Source organism: Pseudophryne corroboree, unplaced genomic scaffold, assembly GCF_028390025.1.
Source record: "Pseudophryne corroboree isolate aPseCor3 unplaced genomic scaffold, aPseCor3.hap2 scaffold_835, whole genome shotgun sequence".
Taxonomy (NCBI): domain Eukaryota; kingdom Metazoa; phylum Chordata; class Amphibia; order Anura; family Myobatrachidae; genus Pseudophryne; species Pseudophryne corroboree.
Genome location: NW_026970414.1, coordinates 231,321 through 251,500, shown reverse-complemented (window position 1 = coordinate 251,500; position 20,180 = coordinate 231,321). Strand labels below are relative to the sequence as shown.

General features: G+C 40.0%; 6 non-coding genes across 6 annotated transcripts; all 6 read right to left on the bottom strand.

Moving 5' to 3' along the window:
* Positions 1-4,132: 4,132 nt before the first annotated feature.
* Positions 4,133-4,296, bottom strand: LOC135042766 (U1 spliceosomal RNA). The gene has a single exon (XR_010235841.1). It is a non-coding gene; the product is annotated as a U1 spliceosomal RNA (small nuclear RNA).
* A 150-nt stretch (positions 4,297-4,446) lies between these two features.
* Positions 4,447-4,610, bottom strand: LOC135042753 (U1 spliceosomal RNA). Its single transcript, XR_010235828.1, has one exon. It is a non-coding gene; the product is annotated as a U1 spliceosomal RNA (small nuclear RNA).
* A 674-nt stretch (positions 4,611-5,284) lies between these two features.
* On the bottom strand, positions 5,285-5,447 carry LOC135042719 (U1 spliceosomal RNA). The gene has a single exon (XR_010235800.1). It is a non-coding gene; the product is annotated as a U1 spliceosomal RNA (small nuclear RNA).
* Positions 5,448-5,599: 152 nt separating this feature from the next.
* On the bottom strand, positions 5,600-5,763 carry LOC135042739 (U1 spliceosomal RNA). Its single transcript, XR_010235814.1, has one exon. It is a non-coding gene; the product is annotated as a U1 spliceosomal RNA (small nuclear RNA).
* Positions 5,764-6,437: 674 nt separating this feature from the next.
* Positions 6,438-6,600, bottom strand: LOC135042712 (U1 spliceosomal RNA). The gene has a single exon (XR_010235795.1). It is a non-coding gene; the product is annotated as a U1 spliceosomal RNA (small nuclear RNA).
* A 152-nt stretch (positions 6,601-6,752) lies between these two features.
* On the bottom strand, positions 6,753-6,916 carry LOC135042736 (U1 spliceosomal RNA). The gene has a single exon (XR_010235811.1). It is a non-coding gene; the product is annotated as a U1 spliceosomal RNA (small nuclear RNA).
* Between the last annotated feature and the right edge of the window lie 13,264 nt (positions 6,917-20,180).

The following is a 20,180-nucleotide window of genomic DNA, read 5'->3' as shown; positions in this document are numbered from 1 at the left end:
CCACCTGCTGCTGGTCTGGACACAAAACAATGCCCACAATCGAAGTCCCAAAATGCCCAACTACAGGATTCATGTAAGTAGTGAATTTAGGAATGAATTTAGAAGTAGGAAATTAAGTTAGTTCACAAGTACATTCAAATTCAGATCTAAAGACTAAACACAAAACACAAAATAAGACTCCACAGAGCAATTATCAGGTGTCTTTATTAATTGTTGCATTTAAAAAATCAAGCAATTAGGGAGCACAATGTTGCGACAATGTAACCCTATTTGCAAAATAGTACTAAATAAGTTTGTCGATGTAAGACATTTGCAAAGGCGCAAACAAAACACGCTGGAAAATGCAACTGAATCTGTTTTTGGAGGTTAGAAAAGATGCAGGATCAAGTAGCTCCATGGGTAGGGTGTTTGATTAGAATTCAACAGGTTATAGGTTTGAATCCTGGGTATGATAGTTTGAGGTGTTATTTAATAAAGCATGTTTATATATTAGTCACACATGGCTTACTTGTACAAATGGCATGTCACCAGTTAGTGCTGACTGCTGATATGCCATTTGCACTAAAACAAATTAAAATGGTAAAAGTTATTGTACTTTAAGTAAAAATAAAAGCTAAAATATCAATCCCAGTTTTGGATTACTTTAATGAACAAAAAAAAAATGCATATAGCAAAGGATAGTTTCAATCTGCCTACCTCTGGGTTATGGACCCAGCATGCTTCCATTACAGTACTCTGCTGCACATGTAAGTGCAAGAGATCCTGAAGCACTCACTCATCATGGGAAAGTACCAATGTGTTTCTTCATTGGTTGATGGAAGAAACATCTTACAAAAACTCTCCACATTATTGACTTTTTAAAATGTTTCTAGGAATCGTTCTAGATGAATGCTTATTAGCCTTTGTCAGTATGGACTTTTACAAAGTGTTGCTGTGGCGCAATCAGTTACTGTGTAAGGCTATTAACCAAAAGGTTGGTGGTTCAATCCCACCCAGGGACGTAATTGACCTTGTTATCAGATTTTGGTGATCTTTATGTAGACAAGTGAAAATTTCAAACCCCCTCTTATGGTGTAGGGTACCTGGCCTTCTCTGATGTAATCAGAGTTAGATTTGATTCAGTGATTTTATAAAAACAGCTAGGAAGCACAATTTAGCAGTGGGTTGCAGAGAAAAAGAAATATGCTGGCAAAAAAATCCAATTGAGTGATTAAACAGCTTTTCATTTTCTGGCTTTATTTTTATGCTAACAAATTTGTTCTCTGAAAAGTGTCCACAAAGCCAAGTTTCTGATTAACACATTTGTAGGGATGGTTTTTAACCTATTACTAAATTAAACTTGCTTCATTGGAAAGGCAGCAAGATGCATCCTCATTTCAATATCTACTGAAATAATACAGGTTGACACCAGGAAACATTAACGCCACTGCATCCTTTGTGCTTTCTCATGTGGAAGTCTGTTTAATGTGAAAACAAGGTGATATCTAATTAGCACACAGGTAAGGAATTAAGAAAATCTTTATTTAAGGGTGAAGATGTTTCTCACAAAATCGTTGCCCCAATGCATCATTGAAATTCAAGCTGGAAAGATGATTTTAATATATCACTTGTACATTTTGTATTGCTCTTCTGGTGACAATGTAGTTTGTTTTTGTCAATTACCATTTTAATAATCGGGTAAAGAAAATTAAGTGGATTTTTGAAAGAAAACAATACTGTCAATATACTATTAAAACAAATGAAAATGGTAAAAGTTATTGTACTTTAAGTAAAAATAAAAGAGCAAAATTATCAATCCCAGTTTTGGATTACTTTAATTAACAAAAAAAAAACGCATATAGCAGAGGATAGTTTCAATCTGCCTACCTCTGGGCTATGGACCCAGCATGCTTCCATTACAGTACTCTGCTGCACATGTAATTGCAAGAGATCCTGAAGCACTCACTCATCATGGGAAAGTACCAATGTGTTTCTTCATTGGTTGATGGAAGAAACATCTTACAAAAACTCTCCAGATTATTGACTATTTAAAGTTTTTCTAGGAAACGTTCTAGATGAATGCTTATTAGCCTTTGTCAGTATGTACTTTTGCAAAGTGTCGCTGTGGCGCAATCAGTTAGTGTGTACAGCTATTAACCAAAAGGTTGGTGGTTCAATCCCACCCAGGGATGTAATTGACCTTGTTATCAGATTTTGGTGATCTTTAAGTAGACAAGTCAAAATTTCAAAAACCCCTGTTATGGTGTAGGGTACCTGGCCTTCTCTGATGTAATCAGAGTTAGATTTGATTCAGTGATTTTATAAAAACAGCTAGGAAGCACAATTTAGCAGTGGTTTGCAGAGAAAAAGAAATATGCTGGCAAAAAAATCAAATTGAGTGATTAAACAGCTCTTCATTTTCTGGCTTTATTTTTATGCTAACAAATTTGTTCTCTGAAAAGTGTCCACAAAGCCAAGTATCTGATTAACATCTTTGTAGGGATGGTTTTTCACCTATTACTAAATTAAACTTGCTTCATTGGAAAGGCAGCAAGATGCATCCTCATTTCAATATCTACTGAAATAATACAGGTTGACACCAGGAAACATTAACGCCACTGCATCCTTGCTGCTTTCTCATGTGGAAGTCTGTTTAATGTGAAAACAAGGTGATATCTAATTAGCACACAGGTAAGGAATTAAGAAAATCTTTATTTAAGGGTGAAGATGTTTCTCACAAAATCGTTGCCCCAATGCATCATTGAAATTCAAGCTGGAAAGATGATTTTAATATATCACTTGTACATTTTGTATTGCTCTTCTGGTGACAATGTAGTTTGTTTTTGTCAATTACCATTTTAATAATAGGGTAAAGAAAATTAAGTGGATTTTTGAAAGAAAACAATACTGTCAATATACTATTAAAACAAATTAAAATGGTAAAAGTTATTGTACTTTAAGTAAAAATAAAAGAGCAAAAATATCAATCCCAGTTTTGGATTACTTTAATTAACAAAAAAAAAAATGCATATAGCAGAGGATAGTTTCAATCTGCCTACCTCTGGGTTAAGGGGCCCAGCATGCTTCCATTGCAGTACTCTGCTGCACATGTAAGTGCAAGAGATCCTGAAGCACTCACTCATCATGGGAAAGTACCAATGCGTTTCTTCATTGGTTGATGGAAGAAACATTTTACAAAAACTCTCCAGATTATTGACTTTTTAAAGTTTTCTAGGAAACGTTCTAGATGAATGCTTATTAACCTTTGTCAGTATGTACTTTTGCAAAGTGTCTCGGTGGTGCAATCGGTTAGTGTGTTTGGTTATTAACCAAAGGGTTGGTGGTTCAATCCCACCCAGGGATGTTATTGACCTTGTCATCAGATTTTGGTGATCTTTAAGTAGACAAGTCAAAATTTCAAACCCCCTCTTATGGTGTAGGGTACCTGGCCTTCTCTGATGTAATCAGAGTTAGATTTGATTAAGTGATTTTATAAAAGAACAGCTAGGAAGCACAACTTAGCAGTGGGTTGCAGAGAAAAAGAAATACGCTTGCAGAAAAATCCAATTGAGTGATTAAACAGCTCTTCATTTTCTGGCTTTATTTTTATGCTAACTAATTTGTTCTCTGAAAAGTGTCCACAAAGCCAAGTATCTGATTAACACCTTTGTAGGGATGGTTTTTCACCTATTACTAAATTAAACTTGCTTCATTGGAAAGGCAGCAAGTGATGTCATCCAAGCAGTGGGTCAAAGTTTGCTTCAACCCTCGTCTGCTTATGAAAAGAGAAAAGGGATATGCAGGGCATGGCGGCCTTTTGCGACGCTTGGATGACCCCTAGTTCGCATTAAACACCCCCACCCTCCTTCGGTGTGGGGCTCATGTTGGCCATGCCCCAGCCCCTGAAGCATTCAAGCTGATTTCTTGCAGCAGCTGGGTACTGTAACAGCTCCAGAGCTGCTCTGTAAGGCAAGTAAAAGGGTGTGGGCCCTGCAGCACTACCTGTAGTTTGCATTGTGCATTGGAAGGCACAAAGTAAGCAGACGGGAGGAGAAGTCAGGATAGTGCACAAGGTTATAGAAGGGAGGGGCTCAAGAAAAGAGAAGTGGAAACAGACAGCATACTAGGCTGGAGAGAGACCTGAGACAAAGAGATCTGAATTATACGAGAGCCGTCCAGGGGAAACACAAATTATGCAGTCAAGTTTCCCACATTTGGGGAAATCGCAAGGGGCAGCACACCCAGAGTGCAATGGGTGAGCCTTGCCCTGGGAGAAGCACCTTCATGATCATAGTATCTCACCTGGCAGGTTAGTAGGAGTTGGGCTAGAGCTGGGGAGGGTCGCTGCTCGGGCACTACCTTTCAAGTGAAGGAGATCCAACTGAGGCAGCACAAGGGAACTCTCAAAAGAAAAACAAGGCTAGAGGAAGATCTGAGACAAAGAAATCTGACTTTACCAGAGCTGACCAGAGGAAAGCACAAACACAGTCCACCACTACCACAAATAATGCAGTCGAGTTTCCCACATTTGGGGAAATCACAGGGGTCAGCATACACAGAATGCAATGAATGAACCTCACCCTGGGAAAACAATCTTCATGACAATAGTATCTCCTATGCAAAATAAGTATGATTTGGGATAGGGCTGGGGAGGGCCGCTGCTCAGGCACATCTCTGTCAAGTAAAGGAGATTCAACTGAGGCAGCACAAGGGAACTCTCATCTGGGGACAACAACTGCAGGGAGAACACATATTTTCAGATGAACATGGGGTGGCAGAAGGCTGCCTAATACTGAAGCACCCCCAAACAACAAACCAAATGCAACAACTAGTGCAAGCATTCCTGGGGGATGGCCTGCAGCAGATGGATTTGAATATGGTGATGTCATCCAAGCAGTGGGTCAAAGTTGGCTTCAACCCTTGTCTGCATATGAAAAGAGAAAAGGAGCGTGCAGGGCATGGAGGCCTTTTGTGGTGCTTGGATGACCCCTAGTTCGCATTAAGCACCCCCACCCTCCTTCGGTGTGGGGCTCATGTTGGCCATTCCCCAGCCCCTGAAGCATTCAAGCTGATTTCTTGCAGCAGCTGGGCACTGTAACAGCTCCAGAGCTGCTCTGTAAAGCAAGTAAAAGGGTGTGGGCCCTGCAGCACTACCCGTAGTTTGCATTGTGCATTGGGAGGCACAAAGTAAGCAGACGGGAGGAGAAGTCAGGATAGTGCACAAGGGTATAGAAGGGAGGGGCTCAAGAAAAAAGAAGTGGAACCAGACAGCAAACTAGGCTGGAGAGAGACCTGAGACAAAGAGATCTGAATTACATGAGAGCCGACCAGGGAAAACTCAAATTATGCAGTCAAGTTTCCCACATTTGGGGAAATCGCAGGGGCAGCACACCCAGAGTGCAATGGGTGAGCCGTGCCCTGGGAGAAGCAACTTCATGATCATAGTATCTCACCTGGCAGGTAAGTAGGAGTTGGGCTAGAGCTGGGGAGGGTCGCTGCTCGGGCACCCCCCTGTCAAGTGAAGGAGATCCAACTGAGGCAGCACAAGGGAACTCTCGAAAGAAGAACAAGGCTAGAGGAAGATCTGAGACAAAGAAATCTGAATTTTACCAGAGCTGACCAGAGGAAAGCACAAATACAGTCCCCCACTACCACAAATAATGCAGTCGAGTTTCCCACATTTGGGGAAATCACAGGGGTCAGCATACCCAGAATGCAATGAATGAACCTCACCCTGGGAAAACAATCTTCATGACAATAGTATCTCCTATGCAAAATAAGTATGATTTGGGATAGGGCTGGGGAGGGCCGCTGCTCAGGCACATCTCTGTCAAGTAAAGGAGATTCAACTGAGGCAGCACAAGGGAACTCTCATCTGGGGACAACAACTGCAGGGAGAACACATATTTTCAGATGAACATGGGGTGGCAGAAGGCTGCCTAATACTGAAGCACCCCCAAACAACAAACCAAATGCAACAACTAGTGCAAGCATTCCTGGGGGATGGCCTGCAGCAGATGGATTTGAATATGGTGATGTCATCCAAGCAGTGGGTCAAAGTTGGCTTCAACCCTTGTCTGCATATGAAAAGAGAAAAGGAGCGTGCAGGGCATGGAGGCCTTTTGTGGTGCTTGGATGACCCCTAGTTCGCATTAAGCACCCCCACCCTCCTTCGGTGTGGGGCTCATGTTGGCCATTCCCCAGCCCCTGAAGCATTCAAGCTGATTTCTTGCAGCAGCTGGGCACTGTAACAGCTCCAGAGCTGCTCTGTAAAGCAAGTAAAAGGGTGTGGGCCCTGCAGCACTACCCGTAGTTTGCATTGTGCATTGGGAGGCACAAAGTAAGCAGACGGGAGGAGAAGTCAGGATAGTGCACAAGGGTATAGAAGGGAGGGGCTCAAGAAAAAAGAAGTGGAACCAGACAGCAAACTAGGCTGGAGAGAGACCTGAGACAAAGAGATCTGAATTACATGAGAGCCGACCAGGGAAAACTCAAATTATGCAGTCAAGTTTCCCACATTTGGGGAAATCGCAGGGGCAGCACACCCAGAGTGCAATGGGTGAGCCTTGCCCTGGGAGAAGCAACTTCATGATCATAGTATCTCACCTGGCAGGTAAGTAGGAGTTGGGCTAGAGCTGGGGAGGGTCGCTGCTCGGGCACCCCCCTGTCAAGTGAAGGAGATCCAACTGAGGCAGCACAAGGGAACTCTCGAAAGAAGAACAAGGCTAGAGGAAGATCTGAGACAAATAAATCTGAATTTTACCAGAGCTGACCAGAGGAAAGCACAAATACAGTCCCCCACTACCACAAATAATGCAGTCGAGTTTCCCACATTTGGGGAAATCACAGGGGTCAGCATACCCAGAATGCAATGAATGAACCTAACCCTGGGAGAACAATCTTCATGACCATGGTATCTCCTATGCAAAATAAGTATGATTTGGGATAGGGCTGGGGAGGGCCGTTGCTCAGGCACATCTCTGTCAAGTAAGTTGCATTTGATTTGTTGTTTGGGGGTGCTTCAGTATTAGGCAGCCTTCTGCCCTACCATGTTCATCTGAAAATATGTGTTCTCCCTGCAGTTGTTGTCCCCAGATGAGAGTTCCCTTGTGCTGCCTCAGTTGAATCTCCTTTTGGAGAAGACCTCAATAAGATTGTAGCTGATCTGGCTACTGCTAAAACAGCTTGCCTACCTAGTATGACTCCTACCACGCAGAAGGCTAAAAGTACTTTTCTTGGCCCTTTCATCCTCCAGGTAAAGCGTACCCAAGGTCAGGCATACCCAAAGCAAGCTCATGTTTCCAGACCTGCCAAGCCCAGACTGAAGCAATCCTGGGCTGCCCATCAGCCTGCTTCCAAAACGGACAAGCCTGCCGCATGACGGTGCAGGCCTCCCTCTGGGGGATCCCAGGGTGGGGGGCCCGACTTCTAGGTTTGGCAAAGAAAGGTATAATTCTAAGCTAGAGAATTCTGTTTGGAGCTCACCTTGTACTTTGTGAAGAAATAATCAGCATTGTGGCTGAGCAGATACATGTAGTGTGTGGCTGCAAACTGCATGGATCTGCTGCGTTGTAATGCTGATTCTTTTTTTTTGCAAAGTACCAATAGCTTCATATAATGTTCACAATTTTTATGCAGGATCAAATAGCTCAATAGGTAGGGTGTTTGATTAGAATTCAACAGGTTATAGGTTTGAATCCTGGGTATGGTAGTTTGAGATGTGTTATTTAATAAAGTATGTTGTTCTGACTGCCGGCATCCTATCACCTGGGATATCATACTAAATAAATGGAGTTGATCAAATTTTTTTTTTTTTTTTTAACTAGGGACAATTTCCAGATACTTCCCTTTATAACTGAGATTGCCCCCTGGAACTTCACATCAGTTGACAACTATGCATGAGTGGGCAGTGCTTGCCCTGGATCTGTCCACCCATTTATGTGCCGCCATAAAATAAAGCATGACTAACAGTTATCCTGGGCGTACACTACACAATTATCTGTCAGGCTATCTATCCAGTCTGGATGGTTGGAATGAAAATCTGGTAATGTATAGGAGCAAATGTCAATTAACCATTTGCTCCCAAACACTAGAAAAGTGGTCAAAAATGGTCATTACACAAATTGGTTAAACCCAAAATTTAACCAATTTGTTTAGGGGACCATTTTTGTCCATTTTTTAGTGTTTGAGAGTAAATCGTTGATGGTCATTTGCTCACATAGATAACCGGATTTCTATTCCAACCAGCCAGTGTTGGAGAGATGGTCTGCCAGATTACATAATGCATACCAGAGCCATAACTAGACTTTTTGGTGCCCTGTGACAGAGAATTATATGCCCTCCCCCCCATTTTTGCAATATGGACAAAAGGCGCATGCCTTGTGGGGAAGGGGCATAACAAGATTGGTCTCAGAGAAAGCACATGAGATATGAAGATATATCTAGTATACTTGACACTCAATGGTTTGTGGTATTGCAGGGGTGCCCTCCTTAAATGCATATACAGTCACACATGGCATGTTTGTGTAAATGGCATATCAGCAGTCAGCACTAACTGGTGACATGCCATTTGTACAAGTAAGCCATGTGTGACTAATATATAAACATACTTTATTAAATAACACCTCAAACTATCATACCCAGGATTCAAACCTAAAACCTGTTAAATTCTAATCAAACACCCTACCCATTGAGCTACTTGATCCTGCATCTATTCTAACCTCCAAAAACAGATTCAGTTGCATTTTCCAGCGTGTTTTGTTTGCGCCTTTGCAAATGTCTTACATCGACAAACTTATTTAGTACTATTTTGCAAATAGGGTTACATTGTCGCAACATTGTGTTCCCTAATTGCTTGATTTTTTAAATGCAAAAATTGATAAAGACACCTGATAATTGCTCTGTGGAGTCTTCTTTTGTGTCTACTTCTTATCTACATTTAATTCCCTACCTATAATCAAGGCATTTTTAAATGCTGGGTGCTGCCAGGACGTGAGGCCTACCTAGTCTTTAGATCTGAATTTGAATGTACTTGTGAACTAACTTAATTTCCTACTTCTAAATTCATTCCTAAATTCACTACTTACATTAATCCTGTAGTTGGGCATTTTGAGCCTTCAATTGTGGGCATTGTTTTGTGTCCAGACCAGCAGCTGGTGGTGTGCATTTGCTGGAAAGGCATCGAAGACCTCCGATATGCTGCATCCCCTGATGTGTGTCTGCCTCAAGTGGCTGTCAGCAAATGCATGCTAGACACCCCATTCCAAGCTGATTGTGACATCACGGAACATGCATCATAGAACAGGCATGCTAGAACATGGGTCTTCAACCTGCGACCCTCCAGCTGCTGTGGAACTACATATCCCAGCATGCCCTGCCTCAGTTTTAGCATACCTTAAAAGCAAAACTGTGGCAGGGCATGCTGGGATGTGTAGTTTCACAGCAGCTGGAGGGCCACAGGATGAAGACCCATGTGCTAGAACCAAACCGCAGGTACATTGAATGCTAGCAAGCTGAATGTTTAAATCCTTTTTGTTCCGCAGCATTCCAATGCGGAAGATTCCATGGAACCAGAGATTATTCCATTGAGAAGGACATGCTGCCTGGATGACTGCACTGTGCAAATTAAATCACGGAGCCAGTTGGCTTGTGGGTGGCTCTGGTGACTGGGTGGTTGGGTGGGCGGTGTGTCGGAGGTGGAGCACATGCAAATGAATGTGTATCATCCAGCTAGTGAGAGAGAAAACTCATGTAGGAGTGTGCCTGCTTGTCAGTGAGTTATGCACCTTGCCAGACGTCAAATCTACATGGAGCAACTGGAGGGGACAAGAGCAGGTTTGGAAAATATAGACAGAAGAGCATATATGCTGGCGCATTCTCCATGATTGTGTCAGCTTATGTTTTGGTGCACTGCACTTTCCTCCACTAAGTTTTAGCCATTTTGTTTAAACGCAAGTGTAGTTGCTTCTCGCTCTTTTGGCTGTGATATTGTATTGTGGTTGAAGAGTCTGCTGGAGGGATTGTTTTCTTCATTGGCGAGAGACTGAAGATATTCCAGGATGGAAGGCTTGGGAACACTATCCGTTTTTCAGTTGTGGAAGAGTTGAAAGACCGGATTGGACTACATTCTATAGTAAAGGGTATCTTTGTATTTATTAATCCTCCCTTTATATGTGTCTGTCTTTCAATAAAGCTTTGGGCTTGTGATTCCGTCACCCTCTTACACTCCACACCCATAGCCTTATTAACTATTGTATTGTTTAAATGTATAGTGCAGTTCATGATTTATAGTGTAGGCTGACCTGTGCTGTAGTTCTTGAACTGTACTATACCGACAGCATTTGTATTGTGTTTTGGCTGTGCTGCAACACAGTACTTATGTGTGTAATGTTTATGTATGTTTTTTTGCTTCTTTATGTCAATAAAGACTGCTTTTTCAATCCAATATCTGAAAACAATCAATGTTTATCTTTGATGGCAATAGAAGTGGTATGATATTTGCTGCTTTTGAAAGGCAATATCTGATATGTCCCCTATCTGGGAACCATATATTAAATGGCTTTTCAGAAAAGGGAGATGGGAGAAGAGCTTTCAGTACTTGTAGGACCGATGCACATTTCCTATTCTAGCCTCCAAAAACAGATTCAGTTGCATTTTCCAGCGTGTTTTGGATGCGCCTTTGCAAATGTCTTACATCGACAAACTTATTTAGTACTATTTTGCAAATAGGGTTACATTGTTGCAACATTGTGTTCCCTAATTGCTTGATTTTTTAAATGCAACAATTGATAAAAACACCTGATAACTGCTCTGCGGAGTCTTATTTTGTGTCTACTTCTTATCTACATTTAATTCCGTACCTCTAATCAAGGCATTTTTAAATGCTGGCGACTGCCAGGACGTGTGGACTAACTAGACTTTAGATCTGAATTTGAATGTACTTGTGAACTAACTTAATTTCCTACTTCTAAATTCATTCCTAAATTCACTACTTACATGAATCCTGTAGTTGGGCATTTTGGGACTTCGATTGTGGGCATTGTTTTGTGTCCAGACCAGCAGCAGGTGGTGTGCATTTGCTGGAAAGGCATCGAAGACCTCCGATATGCTGCATCTCCTGATGTGTGTCTCCCTCAAGTGGCTGTCAGCAAATGCCTGCTAGACACCCCATTCCAAGCTGATTGTGACATCACGGAACATGCATCATAGAACAGGCATGCTAAAACATGGGTCTTCAACCTGCGACCCTCCAGCTGCTGTGGAACTACACATCCCAGCATGCCCTGCCTCAGTTTTAGCATACCTTATAGCAAAACTGTGGCAGGGCATGCTGGGATGTGTAGTTTCACAGCAGCTGGAGGGCCACAGGATGAAGACCCATGTGCTAGAGCCAAGCCGCAGGTACATTGAATGCTAGCAAGCTGAATATTTAAATCCTTTTTGTTCCGCAGCATTCCAATGCGGAAGATTCCATGGAACCAGAGATCCTTCCATTGAGAAGGACATGCTGCCTGGATGACTACACTGTGCAAATTAAATCACGGAGCCAGTTGGTTTGTGGGTGGCTCTGGTGACTGGGTGGTTGGGTGGGTGGTGTGTCGGAGGTGGAGCACATGCAAATGATTGTGTATCATCCAGCTAGTGAGAGTGAAAACTCATGCAGGAGTGTGCCTGCTTGTCAGTGGGTTATGCACCTTGCCAGACGTTAAATCTACATAGAGCAGCTGGAGGGGACAAGAGCAGGTTTGCAAAATATAGATAGAAGAGCATATATGCTGGCGCATTCTCCATGATTGTGTCAGCTTATGTTTTGGTGCACTGCACTTTCCTCCACTAAGTTTTAGCCATTTTTGTTAAGCTCAAGTGTAGTTGCTTCTCGGCCTTTTGGCTGTGATCTTGTATTGTGGTTGAAGGGTCTGCTGGAGGGAGGGATTGCTTTCTTCATTGGCGAAAGACCAAAGATATTCCAGGATGGAAGGCTTGGGAACACTATCCGTTTTTCAATTGTGGAAGAGTTGAAAGACCGGATTGGACTACATTCTATAGTAAAGGATGTCTTTCTATTTATTAATCCTCCCCTTATATGTGTCAGTCTTTCAATAAAGCTTCGGGCTTGTGATTCCCTCACCCTCTTACACTCCACACCCATAGCCTTATTAACTGTTGTATTATTGTACAGTTTAAATGTATAGTGCAGTTCATGATTTATAGTGTAGGCTGGCCTGTGCTGTAGTTCTTGAACTGTACTATACCGTCAGCATTTCTATTGTGTTTTGGCATTGCCGCAACGCGGTACTTATGTGTGTAATGTTTATGTATGTTTTTTTGCTTCTTTATGTGCATCGGTCCTACAAGTACTGAAAGCTCTTCTCCCATCTCCCTTTTCTGAAAAGCCATTTAATATATGGTTCCCAGATAGGGGACATATCAGATATTGCCTTTCAAAAGCATCAAATATCATACCACTTTTATTGCCATCAAAGATAAACATTGATTGTTTTCAGATATTGGCTTGAAAAAGCAGTTTTTATTGACATTAAAAAACATACATAAACATTACACACATAAGTACAGTGTTGCAGCACAGCCAAAACACAATACAAATGCTGACGGTATAGTACAGTTCCAGAACTACAGCACAGGCCAGCCTACACTATAAATCATGAACTGCACTATACATTTAAACTATACAATAATACAACAGTTAATAAGGCTATGGGTGTGGAGTGTAAGAGGGTGAGGGATTCACAAAACCGAAGCTTTATTGTAACACAGACACATATAAGGGGAGGGTCAATAAATAGAAAGATATCCTTTACTATAGAATGTAGTCCAATCCGACCTCTGTGCTCTTCCACAACTGAAAAACAGATAGTGTTCCCAAGCCTTCCATCCTGGAATATCTTTGGTCTTTCGCCAATGAAGAAAACAATCCCTCCCTCCAGCAGACCCTTCAACCACGATACAAGATCACAGCCAAAAGGCCGAGAAGCAACTACACTTGAGCTTAACAAAAATGGCTAAAACTTAGTGGAGGAAAGTGCAGTGCACCAAAACATAAGCTGACACAATCATGGAGAATGCGCCAGCATATATGCTCTTCTATCTATATTTTGCAAACCTGCTCTTGTCCCCTCCAGCTGCTCTATGTAGATTTAACGTCTGGCAAGGTGCATAACCCACTGACAAGCAGGCACACTCCTGCATGAGTTTTCTCTCTCACTAGCTGGATGATACACAATCATTTGCATGCGCTCCACTTCCGACACACCACCCACCCAACCACCCAGTCACCAGAGCCACCCACAAGCCAACTGGCTCCGTGATTTAATTTGCACAGTGTAGTCATCCAGGCAGCATGTCCTTCTCAATGGAAGGATCTCTGGTTCCATGGAATCTTCCGCATTGGAATGCTGCGGAACAAAAAGGATTTAAATATTCAGCTTGCTAGCATTCAATGTACCTGCGGCTTGGCTCTAGCACATGGGTCTTCATCCTGTGGCCCTCCAGCTGCTGTGAAACTACACATCCCAGCATGCCCTGCCACAGTTTTGCTATTAAGGTATGCTAAAACTGAGGCAGGGCATGCTGGGATGTGTAGTTCCACAGCAGCTGGAGGGTCGCAGGTTGAAGACCCATGTTTTAGCATGCCTGTTCTATGATGCATGTTCCATGATGTCACAATCAGCTTGGAATGGGGTGTCTAGCAGGCATTTGCTGACAGCCACTTGAGGGAGACACACATCAGGAGATGCAGCATATCGGAGGTCTTCGATGCCTTTCCAGCAAATGCACACCACCTGCTGCTGGTCTGGACACAAAACAATGCCCACAATCGAAGTCCCAAAATGCCCAACTACAGGATTCATGTAAGTAGTGAATTTAGGAATGAATTTAGAAGTAGGAAATTAAGTTAGTTCACAAGTACATTCAAATTCAGATCTAAAGACTAAACACAAAACACAAAATAAGACTCCACAGAGCAATTATCAGGTGTCTTTATCAATTGTTGCATTTAAAAAATCAAGCAATTAGGGAACACAATGTTGCGACAATGTAACCCTATTTGCAAAATAGTACTAAATAAGTTTGTCGATGTAAGACATTTGCAAAGGCGCAAACAAAACACGCTGGAAAATGCAACTGAATCTGTTTTTGGAGGTTAGAAAAGATGCAGGATCAAGTAGCTCCATGGGTAGGGTGTTTGATTAGAATTCAACAGGTTATAGGTTTGAATCCAGGGTATGATAGTTTGAGGTGTTATTTAATAAAGTATGTTTATATATTAGTCACACATGGCTTACTTGTACAAATGGCATGTCACCAGTTAGTGCTGACTGCTGATATGCCTTTTGCACTAAAACAAATTAAAATGGTAAAAGTTATTGTACTTTAAGTAAAAATAAAAGCTAAAATATCAATCCCAGTTTTGGATTACTTTAATGAACAAAAAAAAAATGCATATAGCAAAGGATAGTTTCAATCTGCCTACCTCTGGGTTATGGGCCCAGCATGCTTCCATTGCAGTACTCTGCTGCACATGTAAGTGCAAGAGATCCTGAAGCACTCACTCATCATGCGAAAGTACCAATGTGTTTCTTCATTGGTTGCTGGAAGAAACATCTTACAAAAACTCTCCAGATTATTGACTTTTTAAAGTTTTTCTAGGAAACGTTCTAGATGAATGCTTATTAATCTTTGTCAGTATGGACTTTTTGCAAAGTGTCTCTGTGGCGCAATCGGTTAGTGTGTTCAGCTATTAATCAAAAGGTTGGTGGTTCAATCCCACCCAGGGACGTAATTGACCTTGTAATCAGATTTTGGTGATATTTAAGTAGACAAGTCAAAATTGCAAACCCCCTCTTATGGTGTAGGGTACCTGGCCTTCTCTGATGTAATCAGAGTTAGATTTGATTAAGTGATTTTATAAAAAAAACAGCTAGGAAGCACAATTTAGCAGTGGGTTGCAGAGAAAAAGAAAAATGCTGGCAGAAAAATCCAATTGAGTGATTAAACAGCTCTTCATTTTCTGGGTTTATTTTTATGATAACAAATTTGTTCTCTGAAAAGTGTCCACAAAGCCAAGTATCTGATTAACATCTTTGTAGGGATGTTTTTTCACCTATTACTAAATTAAACTTGCTTCATTGGAAAGGCAGCAAGATGCATCCTCATTTCAATATCTACGGAAATAATACAGGTTGACACCAGGAAACATTAACGCCACTGCATCTTTGCTGTTTTCTCATGTGGAAGTCTGTTTAATGTGAAAACAAGGTGATATCTAATTAGCACACAGGTAAGGAATTAAGAAAATCTTTATTTAAGGGTGAAGATGTTTCTCACAAAATCGTTGCCCCAATGCATCATTGAAATTCAAGCTGGAAAGATGATTTTAATATATCACTTGTACATTTTGTATTGCTCTTCTGGTGACAATGTAGTTTGTTTTTGTCAATTACCATTTTAATAATCGGGTAAAGAAAATTAATTGGATTTTTGAAAGAAAACAATACTGTCAATATACTATTAAAACAAATTAAAATGGTAAAAGTTATTGTACTTTAAGTAAAAATAAAAGAGCAAAAATATCAATCCCAGTTTTGGATTAATTTAATTAACAAAACAAAATGCATATAGCAGAGGATAGTTTCAATCTGCCTACCTCTGGGTTATGGACCCAGCATGCTTCCATTACAGTACTCTGCTGCACATGTAAGTGCAAGAGATCCTGAAGCACTCACTCGTCATGGGAAAGTACCAATGTGTTTCTTCATTGGTTGATGGAAGAAACATCTTACAAAAACTCTCCACATTATTGACTTTTTAAAATGTTTCTAGGAATCGTTCTAGATGAATGCTTATTAGCCTTTGTCAGTATATAGTTTTGCAAAGTGTCGCTGTGGCGCAATCAGTTAGTGTGTAAGGCTATTAACCAAAAGGTTGGTGGTTCAATCCCACCCAGGGACTTAATTGACCTTGTGATCAGATTTTGGTGATCTTTAAGTAGACAAGTCAAAATTTCAAACCCCCTGTTATGGTGTAGGGTACCTGGCCTTCTCTGATGTAATCAGAGTTAGATTTGATTCAGTGATTTTATAAAAACAGCTAGGAAGCACAATTTAGCAGTGGGTTGCAGAGAAAAAGAAATATGCTGGCAGAAAAATCCAATTGAGTGATTAAACAGCTCTTCATTTTCTGGCTTTATTTTTATGCTAACTAATTTGTTCTCTGAAAAGTGTCCACAAAGCCAAGTATCTGATTAACATATTTGTAGTGATGGTTTTTCACCTATTACTAAATTAAACTTGCTTCATTGGAAAGGCAGCAAGATGCATCCTCATTTCAATATCTACTGAAATAATACAGGTTGACACCAGGAAACATTAACGCCACTGCATCCTTGCTGCTTTCTCATGTGGAAGTCTGTTTAATGTGAAAACAAGGTGATATCTAATTAGCACACAGGTAAGGAATTAAGAAAATCTTTATTTAAGGGTGAAGATGTTTCTCACAAAATCGTTGCCCCAATGCATCATTGAAATTCAAGCTGGAAAGATGATTTTAATATATCACTTGTACATTTTGTATTGCTCTTCTGGTGACAATGTAGTTTGTTTTTGTCAATTACCATTTTAATAATCGGGTAAAGAAAATTAATTGGATTTTTGAAAGAAAACAATACTGTCAATATACTATTAAAAAAAATTAAAATGGTAAAAGTTATTGTACTTTAAGTAAAAATAAAAGCTAAAATATCAATCCCAGTTTTGGATTACTTTAATGAACAAAAAAAAATGCATATAGCAAAGGATAGTTTCAATCTGCCTACCTCTGGGTTATGGGCCCAGCATGCTTCCAGTGCAGTACTCTGCTGCACATGTAAGTGCAAGAGATCCTGAAGCACTCACTCATCATGCGAAAGTACCAATGTGTTTCTTCATTGGTTGCTGGAAGAAACATCTTACAAAAACTCTCCAGATTATTGACTTTTTAAAGTTTTTCTAGGAAACGTTCTAGATGAATGCTTATTAGTCTTTGTCAGTATGCACTTTTTGCAAAGTGTCTCTGTGGCGCAATCGGTTAGTGTGTTCAGCTATTAATCAAAAGGTTGGTGGTTCAATCCCACCCAGGGACGTAATTGACCTTGTGATCAGATTTTGGTGATATTTAAGTAGACAAGTCAAAATTTCGAAAACCCCTGTTATGGTGTAGGGTACCTGGCCTTCTCTGATGTAATCAGAGTTAGATTTGATTCAGTGATTTTATAAAAACAGCTAGGAAGCACAATTTAGCAGTGGGTTGCAGAGAAAAAGAAATATGCTGGCAAAAAAATCAAATTGACTGATTAAACAGCTCTTCATTTTCTGGCTTTATTTTTATGCTAACAAATTTGTTCTCTGAAAAGTGTCCACAAAGCCAAGTATCTGATTAACATCTTTGTAGGGATGGTTTTTCACCTATTACTAAATTAAACTTGCTTCATTGGAAAGGCAGCAAGATGCATCCTCATTTCAATATCTACTGAAATAATACAGGTTGACACCAGGAAACATTAACGCCACTGCATCCTTGCTGCTTTCTCATGTGGAAGTCTGTTTAATGTGAAAACAAGGTGATATCTAATTAGCACACAGGTAAGGAATTAAGAAAATCTTTATTTAAGGGTGAAGATGTTTCTCACAAAATCGTTGCCCCAATGCATCATTGAAATTCAAGCTGGAAAGATGATTTTAATATATCACTTGTACATTTTGTATTGCTCTTCTGGTGACAATGTAGTTTGCTTTTGTCAATTACCATTTTAATAATCGGGTAAAGAAAATTAATTGGATTTTTGAAAGAAAACAATACTGTCAATATACTATTAAAACAAATTAAAATGGTAAAAGTTATTGTACTTTAAGTAAAAATAAAAGAGCAAAAATATCAATCCCAGTTTTGGATTACTTTAATTAACAAAAAAAAAATGCATATAGCAGAGGATAGTTTCAATCTGCCTACCTCTGGGTTATGGACCCAGCATGCTTCCATTACAGTACTCTGCTGCACATGTAAGTGCAAGAGATCCTGAAGCACTCACTCATCATGGGAAAGTACCAATGTGTTTCTTCATTGGTTGATGGAAGAAACATCATACAAAAACTCTCCACATTATTGACTTTTTAAAATGTTTCTAGGAATCGTTCTAGATGAATGCTTATTAGCCTTTGTCAGAATGTACTTTTGCAAAGTGTCGCAGTGGCGCAATCAGTTAGTGTGTAAGGCTATTAACCAAAAGGTTGGTGGTTCAATCCCACCCAGGGACTTAATTGACCTTGTTATCAGATTTTGGTGATCTTTAAGTAGACAAGTCAAAATTTCAAACCCCCTGTTATGGTGTAGGGTACCTGGCCTTCTCTGATGTAATCAGAGTTAGATTTGATTCAGTGATTTTATAAAAACAGCTAGGAAGCACAATTTAGCAGTGGGTTGCAGAGAAAAAGAAAAATGCTGGCAGAAAAATCCAATTGAGTGATTAAACAGCTCTTCATTTTCTGGCTTTATTTTTATGCTAACTAATTTGTTCTCTGAAAAGTGTCCACAAAGCCAAGTATCTGATTAACATATTTGTAGGGATGGTTTTTCACCTATTACTAAATTAAACTTGCTTCATTGGAAAGGCAGCAAGATGCATCCTCATTTCAATATCTACTGAAATAATACAGGTTGACACCAGGAAACATTAACGCCACTGCATCCTTGCTGCTTTCTCATGTGGAAGTCTGTTTAATGTGAAAACAAGGTGATATCTAATTAGCACACAGGTAAGGAATTAAGAAAATCTTTATTTAAGGGTGAAGATGTTTCTCACAAAATCGTTGCCCCAATGCATCATTGAAATTCAAGCTGGAAAGATGATTTTAATATATCACTTGTACATTTTGTATTGCTCTTCTGGTGACAATGTAGTTTGTTTTTGTCAATTACCATTTTAATAATAGGGTAAAGAAAATTAAGTGGATTTTTGAAAGAAAACAATACTGTCAATATACTATTAAAACAAATTAAAATGGTAAAAGTTATTGTACTTTAAGTAAAAATAAAAGCTAAAATATCAATCCCAGTTTTGGATTACTTTAATGAACAAAAAAAAATGCATATAGCAAAGGATAGTTTCAATCTGCCTACCTCTGGGTTATGGGCCCAGCATGCTTCCATTGCAGTACTCTGCTGCACATGTAAGTGCAAGAGATCCTGAAGCACTCACTCATCATGCGAAAGTACCAATGTGTTTCTTCATTGGTTGCTGGAAGAAACATCTTACAAACACTCTCCAGATTATTGACTTTTTAAAGTTTTTCTAGGAAACGTTCTAGATGAATGCTTATTAGTCTTTGTCAGTATATACTTTTTGCAAAGTGTCTCTGTGGCGCAATCGGTTAGTGTGTTCAGCTATTAATCAAAAGGTTGGTGGTTCAATCCCACCCAGGGACGTAATTGACCTTGTGATCAGATTTTGGTGATATTTAAGTAGACAAGTCAAAATTGCAAACCCCCTCTTATGGTGTAGGGTACCTGGCCTTCTCTGATGTAATCAGAGTTAGATTTGATTCAGTGATTTTATAAAAACAGCTAGGAAGCACAATTTAGCAGTGGGTTGCAGAGAAAAAGAAATATGCTGGCAGAAAAATCCAATTGAGTGATTAAACAGCTCTTCATTTTCTGGCTTTATTTTTATGCTAACTAATTTGTTCTCTGAAAAGTGTCCACAAAGCCAAGTATCTGATTAACATATTTGTAGTGATGGTTTTTCACCTATTACTAAATTAAACTTGCTTCATTGGAAAGGCAGCAAGATGCATCCTCATTTCAATATCTACTGAAATAATACAGGTTGACACCAGGAAACATTAACGCCACTGCATCCTTGCTGCTTTCTCATGTGGAAGTCTGTTTAATGTGAAAACAAGGTGATATCTAATTAGCACACAGGTAAGGAATTAAGAAAATCTTTATTTAAGGGTGAAGATGTTTCTCACAAAATCGTTGCCCCAATGCATCATTGAAATTCAAGCTGGAAAGATGATTTTAATATATCACTTGTACATTTTGTATTGCTCTTCTGGTGACAATGTAGTTTGTTTTTGTCAATTACCATTTTAATAATCGGGTAAAGAAAATTAATTGGATTTTTGAAAGAAAACAATACTGTCAATATA